Raw genomic sequence first — 7924 nt, forward strand, 5'->3', positions numbered from 1 at the left:
ATAGATAGATAGATAGATAGATAGATAGATAGATAGATAGATAGATAACTCCACCAGTCACCACTGTTTGTTACATGTATCATCACCACTAAACGAGACAACAACTGCACCCAGTATTCACTGGTTAACTGGTCACCATTAACTTCACACAGACTCTCCCACTGGTACATTTTCATCTTTAAATCACTTCCTGGTCTGCTGCCTTCATACATCTCCTCCTACATGTCTCTGTGTGAGTGCAGCTACAGCGTGCGCTCTCAGGACATCATTACCTGCAGTGTTCCCTCAGTGAGGACTGAACTAGGCAAAAGGACCTTCTCCTACTCCGCTCCTGTTTCCTGGAATATCTTGTAAAAAGATCTGAAGCTCTCGACTTTTGACCTCTCTAAGTGGCTTCAAACATCTGTTCAGTTCCTGGAAAAACCAACACAGACATGTTCCAGATTTTAGTTTCTACATTCGCCTTATAATCTAGCTGTTATTGCTACTTTATTGCCATCTTATTTTAATTTTTAAAAATAAAGAATAAAATCTTTATGACTTTTTATAACTGTCCATTGTTGTCATCATTCTTTGTTGAGAAATCAGGTCTCTCTTGTAAATGAGTCCTCGAGGCTCAGTGGGATTTACCTGAATAAATAAAGTTTGGATGAATGGAAAAAGAACTAAACATCTGACACACGGAGCAAATGAGAACAGAGGAAACCAGGAGAGAAGCAACAGCCAGGCTAGCGCTAGCAAGAGCTAGCAGATCCCAATACGCCAAAAAAAACTGAGAAGAGATGAAAGATAAAATGTGTTTCAAGCCCTATCCATCAGTAGAAAAACAACTGTTCTGAGGGTGTTTGTGAACTAGAATGAAAAACTGTGCAAAAGGATGGCCCAGCACAGAAGATCAACATCATCAGGCCAGGACTCTGAGGTCTACACTCATCTCCAGGTCAGAGGTCACTCTTTCAGGGATGAAGATGTTCACATCCTGGACAGAGAGGAACGATGGTTTGAGAGAGGAGTAAAGGAGGCCATCTTTGTGAAAAGAAACCGTCCATCATTAAACAGGGGTGGAGCCTCCGGGTTCAACTGTCCCCCTCTTACAATGCTGTGATTGCTAGTATCACTCAGGGACCGTTTACACGGCGCGTATTCTGAGAGCATCCGCAGCTTCCTCTCTGCAGTTCTGCTGATCATCTACACGACACCAGTGGCCCCCCTCTTTGAATCTGGAGGTTTCTGAACCCACCTTCCAGAGTGGAGGTTTTTCTCTGATAATGTAAACATCTCCTGCTGAGGCTTTGTGTTAAACCACATGCGCACACGCACGCATGGACAGACGCTATATTTCTATCAACATGGCGGCGGTCACGCTGCTTTCAGACCCTCGACTGATGGAATATATTTTAATCTCGTAGTTAATCTACGTCAGATTCCAGGTGCTGTGACCGACATCTGAGTTGGAAGAGACACAATCTGATCCAGTTCTAATGTCGCTGTTTATAGAACGAGGCACGTGCACACGTCGTGCTGCACTAGAATATACTCAATGTTTTAAATAATAAGTTCAATAATAATAATAAACAGTATTTATGTAAGTGTGAGAGATAATGAAGCTCTGAGCTAAATGAAGCTATCTGGACATTATAATAATAATAATAATAATAATGTCATCACAATGTCAGCACTGTATGTTTCCATACAATGGCGAAATTAGTCTCTGCATTTAACCCATCCACCACCAGGTGGTGCAGTGGGCAGCTATTGAAAGCGCCCGGGAGGCTTTTGGGGATGAGGTGTGCTGCCCAGAGACACCACGTGATGTGCAGTGACTGGGGATCGAACCTGGGACTTTTGGGTCCCAAGCCGGCTGCCCTGCCTCTACACCATCTCGGCCCCCATTATGTAATTCAAATTTAAAATGATGCTAAACATATAGCGTGAACACTAAAGTTGAAAATGAAGACATCAGGTTTAATTTTTATTTATTTATTCAACACCACAAACTGTTTGTCACACAAACACTGATAATTAAACTGAACACACCAATAAAACACGTTAACTGAACTTGAATGAACTGAATAAAAGAAATTAGGGGAATTTTAAATAGTTCATCCAACATCTCTCTCTTCGACGTCCTCCTGCAGTTCATCTGGGCCGGGCCTCGTTCAGAACCGGTCCGCCTGGTGGGAGGACAGCTTCTTCTTCTTTCAGGAAAAATAAAAACTCAGTTGTTTTGTAACCGAAGTAAACCCAAGCAAACATTATTAAGAACATTTGATTTACCTGCGGCAGCACGGTGGCGCAACTGGTAGAGCTGCTGCCTCTCAGCGAGCAGGTCCCTGGTTCAAACCCCGGTCCAGGGGCCTTCTGGGTGGAGTTTACATGTTCTCTCCGTGCATGCGTAGGTTTTCTCCGGGTACTCCGGTTTCCTCCCACAGTCCAAAAACATGCATGTTAGGCTGATTGGTAACTCTAAATTGTCCCTAGGTGTGAGTGAGAGAGTGAATGTTTGTTTGTCTCGTTTGTCTCTATGTGTCCCTGTGATGGACTGGAGACCTGTCCAGGGTGTCCCCCGCCCCTCCAGATTCATGTAAACCCAAAATCCGACCGTGTCAACGCAAATCTTTTCCTCTAATTAACATACGAAAAAAACCTATGTTTCCCCCCATCGTTTTTTTTCCTGCTACTCTACGGTGAAACCAGACGTGTTTTCCCCCCCCCCCCCCCCCACCCGCTTCCCTGCTGCGCTCTTTCGTCCTGTGAACCTTAAAAAGCCTCTTTTTTCCTACATACCTCTTAATTGGAAGGATCAGCTGGTCTCTCAACAAAATCGATCAACTTCTCCCGACAGGAGTCAGGGTAAGGAGGACCCTCTGAACTCTAAGGAACAAATTGGATTCATGATGACGACTAGAATCTACTGTTTGGGTTGGTGAAATCTTGGATCATCTACAACTTCGTGTGGAGGTGTTGAAGCTTGACAGTGCTTGGACTGAATGTGAAGCTGTGACAGGGAATTGGAGCAGCTGTTATCAGGACTGTGATCTTCCTGGCAGCACTCATGAATGGTGGAATAATCTGGAGAAGCTGTGAGCTCGACTTTTGGAGTAAAGGATCAATTCGGCTGTTTTGGAGTTTCCATCAGAGAATATGTACCAGCGAGACTTTAAAGGCAGAAACAACAATTAAGAGTTCTGTCTGACCCAAACTGTGGCCTTGATGCCGGACTTATCTCAACTCCTCCTGGAATGTTCAGAAAACAACAAAGATGCTTTGACTGTTTCCTCACCCCTCCCTCCCCCAAGGCCGTGGACATGTGACAGAACCTCAACTGAGCTGAAGATGAACGTCACCTCTTATCTGGACAATGGCTGAGGGGGGGCTCTGGACTATGCTACGACTTTCCCTTAAAAATTCAATGTCTTCACCGCCTGTATGTTCATGTATAACATCTGTTTATGTTGCTTTGCTGTGGTAGGTTTTGTTGATGCCTCAAATCGTGCCCTGTCTAGGACACGGTGTGAGAGATCTTTTTTTTATACCGTCTCTCCTCATGTTTTCTTTCCTTTTCTCATCTAAGCAAAATATTATTCTGAATAAGAATAAGAAGGCCGCGCTAATTATTTTAGCCGCAGCTTCGTGCACTCCGCCCATCTTCGGACGACTGTATGTACATATTCACGTTGTATCTCGGTGCAATGCCAATAAAGTTTATTCTGATTCTGATTCTGATCATGTCCGTGTAAATAGGGCCTCAACCTCCTGTGAATAGTAAACAGCCATCAGGTGCTAATGATCCATTGTTAGGCTGATGGTCCTTCTTGAGCATGTGATCAGCTGGTTCTGGTTGTCAGCAGCAAACTGGTTGATCCACTCTGAGAAGGTGCTATTTAAGAGACTGAGCTGAAAACAGCACCTCAGACTGAAGAAGTCTCTCGGATGAGAGACGAAATGTTTCTACATTTTTTGTTTTAGTTTTTTTTAATGTCCAGAGGACCAGATTTAACTTGTTTAGATTTTTCTACCTGGATTATTGAGCATGCATCAGGATATGTGCAAAAGACAAGTAAATCAGGTAAATGGGGAGTGGTGGCGCAGAGGTTAGAAGATGGACCTGTGATCAGAAAGTCACAGGTTCAACTCCCGGTACCGTCAACATCAAAATGTGGGTGGAAAAGGTGAAACACCCACACCTGCCTCCACCCTCATTCGCCCCACTCTGGGCCCCTGAGCAAGGCCCTTAACCCCCACCATCTGCTCCCTAAACAGGTCCCTCTTGAAAGAGTTCTCTTGACTCAATGAGACTACCTGGATAAATAAAAGAGTAAATGGAAAATAAATAAATAAAATAAAATCCAGAAAACAAAAGACTGCTCGAGCTACCAGCAGAGAAACAGGAAGGGACAGAATACATCTCATCACGAATGTGTCACATCAGGAAGGAGGAGCTCAGTATATGTTTTACAATACTTTTTATGAGGAAAAGAGTCTGCCATCTGTGCATCACACTGAGCCATGAGAGAATATTCTTGTGGGTAAATTTGGGTGAAGACCTGTGTGGTTTCTGCCACTTCTTACCATTCTGTGCCGTTGCCGGAGGCTGTGGAATGCATCGTGGTGGAGGGTGACTGATGGAGAGTGTGAGCATTAACATGCTGAGGCCACAAGAGACACGGCACCGAACACATTAATGGAGTGACTGTTTCTGAGAAAAGGAGGGCAGATGTGATTGCAATGTGAGCCGAGGGAATCGTTCCACAACAGATGACCACACGAGCTGTGGAGCTGACCTTATGATACATTTGTACATTGGCCTTTACTTTTAGAAACAAGTACAGAAAAGAATCCTCATCAAGTCGTGAATGCTGATTCACCTTTCACATTACAATGAATCTGTTTCTCTTTTTGACAGGAAGCTACTTTTTCTGCTGTTTTAACCCTTCAAATGTAAAAATGTGCATTTTAATCTGAATATTCTGACTGTCTTTTGGTTTCTAAGACTTTATACTTCATTCTATCCATTCATCCATCCACCATGTGGTGCTATTGTCTTCCAGTGTTGCCAGATAAAGTGGAGGTTTTCCAGCCCAAAAGTCTGTTAAAAACCACCCCGTCACATCCATTTCCTGGACAATAAACTGATTATTTCCATCTTTTACTCTGCCTTATGTTTCCTGGATCCATTACACCTGCCTGGTACCTGTCAGTGGCCTGGATTCAGGCTTTCACCCCCTCCCCTCCTCTCTCAGCTCCATCAGTGCAGAGTGAACCTGCAGAGCCTGAAGACATCTCTGGCAAACAAAACTTTCATCCTGCGGTGAATCTCTGGGAATCTCTTATGAAGATCCTCATGTTCAGTGGTGTGTAGGTGTTTTTGATCCTTCTGAAGTCCACAATCATCTCCTTTGTCTTCTTCACATTGATGTGAAGGTTATTCTCTCTGCACCAGCTCTCCAGGTGTTCCACCTCTTGCCTGTAGCTGGACTCATCATTGTTTGTGATGCATCCCACCACCACTGTATCATCTGTAAACTTTACAATGTGACAGCCTGGTTGGGTAGCTGCACAATCATACGTGAGCAGAGTAAACGGGAGGGGGCTCAACACACATCCCTGAGGAGAGCCAGTGCTGAGGGTTATGGTGGAGGAGGAGAAGTTGTGGATCCTCACTGACTGTGGTCTGTTTGTTAAGAAGTCTAGGACCCAGTTGCAAATGGAGGGGCTTAGTCCTAGTGTGAGTAGTTTGTCCATCAGGGTTTGGGGGATCATGGTGCTGAAGGCAGATGTGAAGTCCACAAAGAGCATACGGACCTAAGAGTTTTTCTGGCCACCATGTGGCAGTCCCCGTCAAAGTTTCTTCAGGAACTTCTTGTGCTTTTGCTACTATTACCCCTTGGCTAACATTGTTTCTTTTTACTTAGCGTTTGCTACTTTTAGCCACTGTTCTGTTTTGTTTGGCTTTCCTTCTGCATCTTTTAACTTACGGTAACAAAGTTCATGGGATTAACCTGTCTAAATAAAAATTGATTGAATGCAACAAAGCATGCACTCTCAGGACATCATTACCTGCAGTGTTCCCTGAGTGAGGACTGAACTAGACAAAAGGACCTTCTCCTACTCTGCTCCTGTCTCTTGGAATATCTTGTAAAAAGATCTGAAGTTGTCGAACTTGATCTCTCTAAGGCCCTATTTACATGGACATGATGGGGGGAAACGTAGGTTTTTTCGTATGTTAATTAGAGGAAAAGATCTGCGTTGACACGGTCGTATTTTGGGTTTACATGCATCCGCAAGATTCCCCCCGCCCTCCCGAATCCGCTGTAGTTACCATGCCGGGTCATTAGATGGTGCTGTGAATTTTGTACCTTCACCTAATGCGCATGCGTGCTGCCTCGGCACGCTGTTTCCTGTGAGCTAAAAAGCTTAGCTAACAACAACTTAACAACAAGTTAAAGCTGGATTGTGGATAAAAGAGTCGACAGATTTGACGCCAAGCGGGACCGCTTCGTCTAACAGCTCCACACTGGTCGCTGAGTGGACCAGAACTGAGTCACAATGTTGGACTTTACTCCATGATAATCAGTAGCTGGTTTACAGCAGGTAAGTCAAATGTTCTTAATAATGTTAGCTTGTGTTTACTTCGGTTACAAAACAACCAACTGAGTTTTTATTTTTTCCTGAAAGAAGAAGAAGCTGTCCTTCCACCGGGCGGACCGGTTCTGAACTAGGCTCGGCAGCAGGACGTCGAAGAGAGAGATGATGGATGAACTATTTATTTAAAATTCCCCTCAGTTCTTTTATTCAATCCATTCAATGTTCAGTTTAATTATCAGTTTGTGGTGTTGAATAAATAAATAAAATAAAAATTAAACCTGATGTCTTCATTTTCAGTGTTAATAGCATGGTTAATAGCATGCAATATGTTTAGCATCATTTTAATCACATAATTTCAATTGCATAATGTCCCGATAGCTTCATTCAGCTCAGAGAGCTCCATTATATATCTCAAACTTAAGATAAATACTGTTTATTATTGTTAAACTTATTATTTAGCACATTTATGTTATAGTGTTATAGTGCAGCGCGACGTGTGCGTGCCTCATTCTATAAACAGCGACATTAGAACTGGATCAGACTGTCTCTTCCAACACAGATGTCGATCACAGCACCTGGAATCTGACGTAGATTAACTATGAGATTAAAATATATTCCATCAGTCGTAGTTCTGAATGTAAGAGTTCCATTGCCTGCAGCTCCTTCTCCAAGATGGCCGCTGATTACACCAGCTGTCATCCATCCACCTAAGAGGATCCTCTACTATTTAAGGCTGCAGTCCAGTGTGACTCGACGCTGGAGCATTGTACCCTTTTTGGTATTATTGCTTTTGGCCTGTAGTTCATCGTGATTGACAAAGTGTTACTTACCTTCTATTTTTGTGCCCGCAGTCATCCTGCTTCCTCGAGTCCTGTCCTGTCCTGGAATCCCCGTTGTCTCTGGTTCCGCTCTCTGTGCCTCGCCTTCCAGCCATACGCCAGTTCACCTGTCCACCCATGCTTAACATCGACGCTACCATCTGTAAGAGAAAAACTAGCATTTATTCTGTACGTATAATCCTGCCAGTGGACCTCCTCTGAACCAACTCTTTTCCCCAGGATCTTCCTTGGAGAGGACCACTTGTAAATAATTCACTGTATATAATAAACACTTGTCTTTTTATAATCGTATTTTGTCCTTTCTGGTCTCGTACAAATCTGGGTTCCCCGCGTTATGACACTGAAAGCACTGTGTCGCCGCCATGTTGATAGAAATATAGCGTCTGTCCATGCGTGCGTGTGCACATGTGGTTTAACACAAAGCCTCAGCGGGAGATGTTTACATTATCAGTGAAAAACCTCCGCTCTGGAAGGTGGGTTCAGAAACCTCCAGATTC

Source organism: Nematolebias whitei, chromosome 2 (genome assembly GCF_014905685.2).
Source record: "Nematolebias whitei isolate Nwh7 chromosome 2, NemWhi1, whole genome shotgun sequence".
NCBI classification, from domain to species: domain Eukaryota; kingdom Metazoa; phylum Chordata; class Actinopteri; order Cyprinodontiformes; family Rivulidae; genus Nematolebias; species Nematolebias whitei.